Source organism: Chiloscyllium plagiosum, unplaced genomic scaffold (assembly GCF_037043375.1).
Source record: "Chiloscyllium plagiosum isolate Xiang-an unplaced genomic scaffold, Cpla_swu_hap1 HiC_scaffold_15, whole genome shotgun sequence".
Lineage (NCBI taxonomy): Eukaryota > Metazoa > Chordata > Chondrichthyes > Orectolobiformes > Hemiscylliidae > Chiloscyllium > Chiloscyllium plagiosum.
In genome coordinates this window covers 20,859,872-20,870,935 of record NW_028270153.1, presented here as the reverse complement: position 1 = coordinate 20,870,935, position 11,064 = coordinate 20,859,872, and positions in this window count along the sequence as shown.

Sequence of the window (11,064 nt, the reverse complement as noted above, 5' to 3'; positions counted from 1 at the left end):
CAGATTATAATTGCCTGGTGAGGCAGAACGTGAGAATCGTAAAAGGCTCAACAATAAATTGTACATATTGTCGGAATAGACTAGAATTGATGAGGCTGGAAACATATTTGGGCCAACCTGTGACTGAACTTAGAATAACAGAAACAATAACTTGGATATAGAGTGGAAATTGCATGATGGTGACAGGGGAAGACAGGTATAAGGATAAGATGATATCAATCTGACTAAAGCAGTTTCTTTTAATCAATACTCCATCGAGTGCTTTCAACAATCATCCCCTCCATCAATATAGAATGGTGGCAGTACAAGATGTACTGCAACAAACTGCTAAGGCTCATTCCACAGAACATTCCAAACCTACAACCTTGATCACTGACAAGAACATTGAATTTCAAGGGATGCTGTTTAGGTTGTCTTTTATTGGAGATTATCATTGCCTGGCATTTGTGTGGCACAAATGTTACTTATGTATGTTAGACAAATGTTGTCTAAATTTTGTTGCATTTGAATATGGACTGCTTCATTATCTGAGGAGTTGAGAATGATGCTGAACATTGTGCAATCATCAGTGAACATCCTCACTTTTGGACTTATAATGAATGGAAGGTCATTAAATGAAGCAGCTGGAGATGGTTTGGTCGAGGACACCACCCTGAGGAACCCCTGCAGAGAGGTCCTGGAACTGAGTTGACTGACTTCCAACAGCTACAACCATCTTCCTATATGCCACATCTGACTTAATCAAGTGTCGGGTTTGCCACCTGATTCCGATTCATTCTAGTTTTGCTAGGGCTTCTTGATGCCATACTTGGTTGAATGCGATCTGACGTCAAAGGCTGTCAATCTCACCTCATCTCTGGCATTTAGTGCTTTGACCGTGTTTGAACGAAGGTTATAATTTGGTGAGAAACTGAGACACTTTGGCAGAACCCAAAGTGTCCCTCAGTTTGAGCGGGTTATTGCTGAGTACATGCTGCTTAAAAGTATTGTTGATGACACCTTCCAACACTTTACTGATGATCAAGAGTTGACTGATAGGGTGATAGTTGGCCAGGTTAGATTTGTCTTGCTTTTTGTGTACAGAACATATCTAGGCAATTTTCCACAATGTCAGGTAAATGCCAGTGTTGTAACTGTAGTAGAATAGCTGGGCTATTGGAATGGCATGTTCTGGAGCAGAAGTCTTCAGTTTGCAACATGTCCAGATTACAGAGGAGGAAGTGTTGGATGTCTTGAAATGGGTAAAGGTGGATAAATCCCCAGGACCTGATCAGGTGTACCCAAGAACTCTGTGGGAAGCTAGAGAAGTGATTGCTGGGCCTCTTGCTGAGATATTTGTATCATCGATAGTCACAGGTGAGGTGCTGGAAGACTGGAGGTTGGCAAACGTGGTACCACTGTTTAAGAAGGATGGTAAGGACAAGCCAGGGAACTATAGACCTCGGTGGTGGAGGGAATCCTGAGGGACAGGATGTTCAAGTATTTGGAAAGGCAAGGACTGATTAGGGATAGTCAACATGGCTTTGTGGGAAATCATGTCGCACAAACTTGATTGAGTTTTTTGAAGAAGTAATAATGAGGATTGATGAGGGCAGAGCAGTAGATGTGATCTATATGGACTTCAGTAAGGCGTTTGACAAGGTTCCTCATGGGAGACTGATTAGCAAGGTTAGATCTCACAGAATACAGGGAGAACTAGCCATTTGGATACAGAACTGGCTCAAAGATAGAGGGTGGTGGTGGACGGTTGTTTTTCAGACTGGAGGCCTGTGATTAGTGGAGTGCCACAAGGATCCATACTGGGTCCTCTACTTTTTGTCATTTTTGTCATTTATGTGACCATAAGAGGCACAGTTAGTAAGTTTGCAAATGACACCAAAATTGGAGGTGTAGTTGATAGCAAAGAGGGTTACCTCAGATTACAACAGGATCTTGACCAGATGGGCCAATGGGCTGAAAAGTGGCAGATGGAGATTAATTCAGATAAATGTGAGGTGCTGCATTTTGGGAAAGCATAACTTAGCAGGACTTAATGGTATGGTCCTAGGGAGTGTTGCTGAACAAAGAGACCTTGGAGTGCAGGTTCATAGCTCCTTGAAAGTGGAGTTGCAGGGAGATAGGATAGTGAAGAAGGCGTTTGGTATGCTTTCTTTTATTGGTCAGAGTATTGAGTACAGGAGTTGGGAGGTCATGTTGCAGCTGTACAGGACATTGATTAGGCCACTATTGGAATATTGCATGCAATTCTGGTCTCCTTCCTATCGGAAAGATGTTGTGAAATTTGAAAGAGTTCAGAAAAGATTTACAAGGATGTTGCCAGGCTTGGAGGATTGGAGCTAGGGAGAGGCTGAACAGGCTAGGGCTGTTTTCCCTGGAGCTTCGGAGGCTGAGGGGTGACCTTATAGAGGTTTACAGAATTATGAGGGGCATGGATAGGGTAAATAGGCAAAGTCTTTTCCTGGGGTCGGGGAGTCCAGAACTAGAGGGCATAGGTTTAGGGTGAGAGGGGAAAGATATAAAAGAGACTTACGGGGCAACTTTTTCACATAGAGGGTGGTACGGGTATGGAATGAGCTGCCAGACGAAGTGGTGGAGGATGTACAATTGCAATATTTAAAAGGCATTTGGATGGGTAAATGAATAGGAAGGGTTTGGTGCCAGGTGCTGGCAGGTGGAACTAGATTGCGTTGGGATATCTGGTCGGTGTGGACGGGTTGGACCAAAGAGTCTGTTTCCATGCTGTACATCTCTATGATTCTATGATGTTTTCAAAAGGGAAAACAAGTAAACTGCACAAGAATGTGCAGGGTTATGAGGGAGAATGGTATGAGATGAATAGCTCATTTGAAGGGCTATGTAAACAGTGGGCCAAATGGCCTCCTGCACTGTAAAAATTAAGACTGGAAATCAATTATACAATTGATTCAGAAAGAGGCATTTGACTTGTTATGCTAAATATTCAAACAGCTTCACTCTTCCTTTTTCCAGCAATGTTTTATTAAATACATTAACAACTTTTAAGAGGCATTTGGATGGGTATATTAACAGGAAGGGTTTGGAGGGATATGGGCCGGGTACTGGCAGGTGGGACGAGATTGGGTTGGGATATCTGGTCGTCGTGGACAGGTTGGACCGAAGGGACTATGCTGTACATCTCTATGACTTTACTATTGCTGGAATGTTGTTAGGGCCCATAGCTTTTATAATATCCAGTGCCTCCAACCATTTCTTGATGTCAGTGAAGTGAATCAAATTGGATAAAGATATAGGGGACCACTACAGAAGGTTGAGATGGATAATCCACTTGGCATTTCTAGTCGAGGATAGTTGTGAATGCTTCAGCCTTTGCACTGGTATGTTGGGCTCTTCCATCATTGAAGATGGGGATATTTGTGGAGTCTCTTTCTGCAGTGAGTTTTTAATTGTTTACCACCATTTGTGACTGGATGAGTTAGGACTGGGGATCTTAGATCTGATCTGTTAGTTGTAGAATTAGCTCTGTTTTGCTGCTTATGCTGTTTAGCACACAAGTAGTCCTGTTTGGTAGCTTTACCAGATTGACATCTCATTTTCAGATATACCTGGTACTGCTCCTTATCTAAGGAAAGATGTACTGGCATTGAAGGTGTTTCAGAGAAGGTTCACTAGGTTGATCCTCAGTAAAGAGGGATTGTCTAATGAAAAGGAGTTTAGCAAGTTGGGCCTATAATCACTGGAGTTTAAAATACTCTCCATTGAACCATTGTTGTTGGATCACAGTCCTGGAATTCCCTCCCCAGTAGCACGGTAGGTATGCTAGCATCAGCTTCTTTAAATGCATAAAAAGAGAGAGAGGCCAAAGTAAAACCGAGGCTGGGAAATAATCATGGCAAACCAGGAAATGGAAGAGGAGTTGAATCAACTCTTTGCATCAATCTTCATTGTAGAAGACACGAGTAGCATTCCAGAAATATGAACGAATCAAGGGCAAAGGGGAGAGAAAATAAGTAAAATTACTATCACTAGGGCAAAAGTACTCGGAAACTAATGGTGCTAAAGACTGATAATTCCACTGGACTTCATGGTATGCATGGTCGGATAGTAAAAGAAGTACGATACACATCGCAGATGTATTTGTCACGATCTTCCAAGAATCTTTAGATTCTGGAAAGTGCCAGAGCATTGGGAAAATGCCAATGTAACACTTTTCTTCAAAACAGGAAAGACCATAAAAAAAAGCTATAGGCCAGTTAGCTTAACAGATATCATTTGGAAAGTGTTAGCGTCTATTTATTATAAAGGATGTAACTTCAGAACATTTAGAAATACGTATTATGATCAAGCAAAGCTAGCAAGGTTTCATGAATTGGAAATCATGCTTCACAAATTTATTAAAATTTTTTAAAGAGTTAACAAGTAGTATAGCTAAAGAAGAAGCAGTGAATGTAATATATTTAGTTTATTTTAAGGCAGTTTGACAAGGTACTGCACATTAAGTAACCTAATTAGATAACAGCCCATGGTGTAGGAGGTAGTATATTAGCATGGATCGAGGACTGGGTAACTAATAAAACACAGAGAGTTGGTATAAAGGCCTTATTTTCAACATGGCGAACTGTCACCTTTGAGGTGCCACATGATTAGTAATAGGACCACAATTATTTATGTTTATATTAGTGATTTAGATGAGGAAAATGAATGTACTATTGCCAGGTTTGCAGATGACATAAAAGTAGGTGAGAAGACAAGTAGTGAAAATGCCATAAAGAGGGATGTAGACAGGTGAAGTGAAAATTTGGCAGATGGAACATAATGTGAGAAAATGGGAGGTTAGGCATTTCAGCTAGAAGAAGAGGAACTAAATATTATTTAAGTTGGGAAAATCTTAATGAAGCTAGAGCACAAAGATTTGGGAGTACCCGTACATAAATTATAAAATGCTAGCATACAACTTTAGCACACAATAAGACAAATTAAATGTTGGCCTTTATTTCAAAGGAAATGACATAAAAATAAGGAAATCTTGCTAAAACTGTACAAGGCACAAATAAGGCCATACCTGGAGTACTGTGATCAGTTTTGGTCCCTTATTTAAGGAAAAATATACTGATGTTGGAGGTGGTTCAGATAATGTTCACTAGATTGATCCTGGGTATAGAAGGATTGCTAATGAAGAGAGGTTTAGTAAATTGTACCTGTAATCATTGAAGTTTAGAAGAATGAGAGGTAACCTTATTGAATTGTACAAGTTTTTTATGGGTTTTGACAGAGCAGGTGAGAGGGTGAGAAGGTGAGGAATTTCTTCTCTCAAAGGGTAGTGAATCTGGAATTCTTTGCCACAAAGGCTGTACAGTTTGGGCTATTAAGTGTAGAGTCAAAAGGTGTGGTGCTGGGAAAGCACAGCCAGCCAGGCAGCATCCAAGGAGCAGGAGAGTTGACATTTCGAGCTTCATTCCTGATGAAGAGCTTATGCTCGAAATGTCAACACCTCTGCTCCTCGGATGCTGCCTGACTGGCTGTGCTTTCCCAGCACCACACTTTTTGACTCTGATCTCCAGCATGTGCAGTCCTCACTTTCTACTAGTTCTACTATTCAAGGCTGAAATGGATAGATTTTAATTAGGCAAGGAACGAAGGTTTACGGCAAAAGGCAGGAAAGTGGAGTTGTGGATTATCAGATCAGCCATTATCTCATTCAGTGGCAGAGCAGGCTTGATGGGCTGAACAGCCTACTTCTGATCCTGTGTGTTATCATCTAATGATCACATGTACATTGGTAGTTCTTGAAGGTGACTCACCAATATTGTTTTAAGGCCATTGAGGGTTTGGCAATAAACACAAGCCTTGCCAGTGATGGGCACATCCCAGGAATTAATTAATTAAAAATGTATTAAACTAGAAACGGCTCATGTGACGCATATACACCTGGCTGAGTGGTATGGTTTTATATATTACCTAAATTGATTAGAAATATTGTCATACAGAAAAATTCCTTAAAATATCAACTGATGCTGTTCAGGTTGGGACAAGGGAAATAATTGTTTTGTGCCTGCAGGGAGCATTCTCATCGGACTCTAAAGGTTTGGATCCAGTCCCTATTTTAGAAATCTGAACACATCAGCTGGGCTTTTAGAATTCAAAGCAGTAGGTATAGAATGCTGCACTGTCAGGACTGTTCAACTTTCTTTAACTAAGAAGCTCTTCCATTTTCAAGAGAAAGTAAAACATTTGTGGGTAGCAAAGGCATTGTCTTGACCTGACTAACATTTTGTCCTGAACTAATATCATTAAAAATGATTATCTGTGTAGTTTATACATTTTGATATTAGGCTTCTCTGCAGCAAAACACTCACTACACTTAGAAATATATCCAAGAGGGTGCCAGAGTTGCAGCACAACATCAGGCCTCTTGACTGCAACTCATCTACTCTGTTTGCTTACACTGGTTTCTTCCTTTAATCCACGTACCTCCTATGGAGTATGAACTTGTTCAGTTCGGAGAAGATCAGTATGGAGGAGAATGAGCCCAGCATATGGGTGTTGGAGCCATCATGGGGAGAGTGAGCCCAACATGCTGCCATCTATCCCCATGATGGCTCCATCTCCCATATGCTGGGCACCTGTGGCGGTGGCAAGAGCAGACAGCCCAGATCTCCTGGTATCTGTAGCAAATGCAGGGGAGATTGAATCTACCATCTCGAGAAAGCTTGGTCGTGGAGGCAGTGGCAGCGATGGCATCATGACTTTGTTGGGTCTGGAGCGTGACAGCGGCTGGGAGGCCTGGATCAGGACTTTGACAGTTGGAGTTCGAGCCCAAAGTGAGAAGAACAAGCCCAACACAGTGATGAGGGAGGTTCCCCCATATCGGCACCGGCAGTAATAGTGGGCCAAAGTGGAGGAGATTGAGCCTTTGTAGGGAGTGTGAGCTCAGCATGGCTAAGCACTGAAGAAGGACTGATGAATTCAAAGGACTGTGATGCCTATCTTTTGACTTTGTTCCTTTATTTTTCTTCTATGTATCTAAGAAGATACAATGGGAATGACAATGTTGTATACTTTTCAAAGTACTCATGTACTTCTGTACTTGAGTATCCATAACAATAAAATCTAATTCTAAGTTCTTCAGTTGCTGTAAAACACTTTGAGATTTTATAATGTCAGTTAAAATAATACCTCAATCCATATTTCACATGGATTTGTAATTTAAGAATAATCTCCAGCCCTACTGTGTTAATGAAAGTTTACAGAAACCAGCTTACATATAGATTATCTGCAGAGTTGAACAGATACCAGTGGCATAGGTCGTGCATGACCTGCATAAAAAACTTAAAAGAAGAGTGTCATAGTATATAAAAAGAATATAGTATTGAAAATTTATTTAAGTATTGTCACTTTTTGGTGAAAGTGACTCTTCAGTCATTATAGGGTCAATATATTTGTAATAAAATCATGTATGAAAATTATCAATTTTATTAGAGATTTTCAGTCATTTGACAAAAGTCAGGAAATGAAATACCACAGAAAGAGAGCTCTGAAACAATGTGTTCTCAATGACTAGAGAAATATAATATTTTCATGTTTTCCTTTGATCAAGTATTAGACCTACTGTGGAGGTTTCAATTGTCCATTGAGTCAGTCACACATGTTTTAGCTAACCTGATCCTCAAAACACCTCGCTTACTTTTTCTCTGACCAAAGCATGATAATTACAAGTTGGTCATTGAACAACTAACAAGTAGGCAAAGGTTCAGCCACATGGATTTGGTTTTGGATGTTAGCATCGATTGTGGATTTGTTAACAGATAGAAAACAGTTAAACATGGAAAAAAAGTCATGGAACTCTGCAAAGATGTGTACTTGTGCATCAGCTCAAGGACAACTAGGGACAGGCAATAAATGCTGGTCAGTTAGCAATGCTCACATCCCACGAATGAATCAAAAAACAAGCTGTTTATGATCTACATCATTGACTAAAGTAAAAGGACTGAATGTAATGTGATGCCACTTACTTGAATAAATGCAGCTCCAACAACATTCAAGAAGCTTGATACCAACCAAGACAGAGTAATTTGACTGGCACTACATCCAAAAATATTCAGTCCCTTGACCACCAAAGCTCAGTAGTAGCAGTGTGCACCATCTACAAGATGCACCAGAGAAATTTACCAAGGCTGTTTAGACAGCACGTCCCAAACCCATAACCACTACCATCTAGAAGACAAGCGTGGCGGATACATGGGAACACCAGTACTTGTAAGTTCCCCTCCAAGCCACTAAACATCCAGCCTATATAATTGATACCTTCAGTGTTGCTATGTTGAAATCCTGGAACTCTTTACCTAATGGCACTGCGGATGTAACCATACCCAATGGACTGCAGCAATTCAAGAAGACAGCCCACCACCACTTTCTCAATGGCAACTAGGGACGGATAATAAATAATGGGCTAATAATAATTGGATCCAATTCTTACTCAAGAAACTTTGGCAAGGAATTGCATCTGCCATAAAGTAAATTCCTCCTTCATGGACTTTAGTGACAAGTTAATGTAGGATAAGGACTTCCCACCCTGCAAATATTTGACATTATTTCCAAACATCTACCTTACAGTTTGATCCTGAATCTCTCACATGGGCTTTAAGAAGCCCTTTAATTATATGCTTAGGAACTTGAAGTCATGAACAAAAACCGAATAAACATATGCCACAAGCTTAATCTGATTAGATTAGATTACATTACAGTGTGGAAACAGGCCCTTCGGCCCAACAAGTCCACACTGACCCGCCGAAGCGCAACCCACCCATGCCCCTACATTTACCCCTTACCTAACACTATGGGCAATTTAGCATGGCCAATTCACCTGACCTGCACATCTTTGGACTGTGGGAGGAAACCGGAGCACCCGGAGGAAATCCACGCAGACACGGGGAGAATGTGCAAACTCCACACAGTCAGTCGCCTGAGGCGGGATCTGCTTTGGCTTTTTACCCTCAACCTTTCAAAGACCACAACAACCATATGGTCCTACAACACATTTATAAAATAACAAGTTTACGTTCAAGTTGACATTCGCCTGACCTCATAAGGAGCAAACAAATACGTAATTGGAATAGGCAGTACACTTCTGGTCACTGCACTATAGGAAGGATGTGGAAGCTTTGGAAAAGGTTCAGAGGCGATTTACTGGGATGATGCCTGGTATGGAGGGAAGGTCTTATGAAGAAAGGCTGAGGGACTTCAGGCTGTTTTGTTAGAGAGAAGAAGAGGTGACTTAATTGAGACATATAAGATTATCAGAGGGTCAGAAAAGGTGGACAGTGAAAACGTTTTTCCTCAGATGGCGATGGCTAGCATGAGGGGACATAGCTTTAAATTGAGAGGTGATAGATATTGGACAGATGTCAGAGGTAGTTTCTTTACTCAGAGAGTAGTAGGTGTGTGGAATGCCCTGCATGCAACAATAGTAGACTCGTCAATTTTGAGAGCATTTAAATGGTCATTGGATAAACATATGGTTGAAAATGGAATAGTATAGGATAGGTAGGCTTCAGATTGGTTCCACAGATTGATGCAACATCGAGGTCAAAGGGCCTGTACTGTTCTATGTTCTATGCACACTTTTTATCTTCCACTCAAAAGTTTGGAAATCGTAAAGTCAGGCAAAACTCTAATAATTAGATTTGTGGGTACCTATTATACCATTGTAATCAATTGGTTAGTCTATAATTCAGGATAAAGAATAGAACACATCAGATTCATGGCAATTCCACCAATGTAATAACTTCTACAAAAACAATTACGGTAATGCTTTGAAGAGTTTTGAATGAAAGAAACAATTTCACTTACAGGATATGATACTCATTTCAAGAACTTGAATTTACAGCTGTGAACAAGTATTTCCAGTTCAAAAGAATCCTTGCCCAAATCACAAGATGTTTAAACATCCTGGAAGAGGACAGGTGACATTTTACTGTTAGAGGCTGCTTTTGAAGGAATGAGATCTAAGTTGCAAAATGGTGTTCTAAAGTAGCTGCTATTGCAAATTATTCTGGGTTTTAGATTTCAGTTTTAGTTAGTCTAATATTTTTGGTGTCTTTACAAACACACACATTTTGTTAAGCTAAAAAAGGAAAACACCAGTTATTTTCAGTTGTACCACACTATCATTGAGAGAAACCACCTTGTGCTGCATATCTATCAATTCTAGAACCACTGACATACTAAAGCTTGTGTAGCAGCCAACAGTACTAGAAGAATGGCCTCCATCATGCTGTAATTGAAGAATAAGTAATCATCATTAATGGATAAAGGCTGGATTTTCTTATATTTGTACTGCTAATTAAATTGCTAACTTCCTTTTTGAAAAAGACTATGAGAATACTGTAGAAATGGAAGAGGAAACACGTCTCCAGCTTCTTATCCCAGCCATGACCAATCTTGCACAGAAAACATAGATGTGTTAATGAATGATATATTATTCATTTTAAAATAAAATGAGCATAATGAGATATTCCATTATTCTAAAGCGAAACACCATCTATGCATAGAAATATACAACTAAATTAATCATTAACTAATTGGATTTCAATAACTACTTCTAAGTAATGTGCTAGGGTGGTCCCATAGAGACAATAAAATCATGCTTCTGAATCCTGAAAGCAGATGAACTGTGGTCCTGCACCTGGTTGAATTTAGGTCAATGCAAAGGTGTCAGTTTCATTACTGTTAGTCAGCATTTTCTGTAAATGTGGAAATTTGAGGTCAAGAGAGTTAGTTAGGGACCTCTGTTCAGGTTTTGGCAGTTTTTAGAGACAGTTAATCAGGGATTATCATTGGTTGTAAAAGCTTTACATGCTTTACATCAAGTAAGGAAGAGGTTTCCTGTCCAAGTGCAGGGTTTTGGATTCAGTTTGAATTCTGTCTTGTTCTTCTAATAAGTATAACTTCTGTGTATTTTGTTTGTTACTTAAACAGTTTTAAGTTATTAAATCAATTATACTTGATACATAATAAAATCTAATATAGTTTAGTAATGTATAGTTTGAAGGAATTCATTTAAAACTTCATGAGCTCACCCAAATTGAA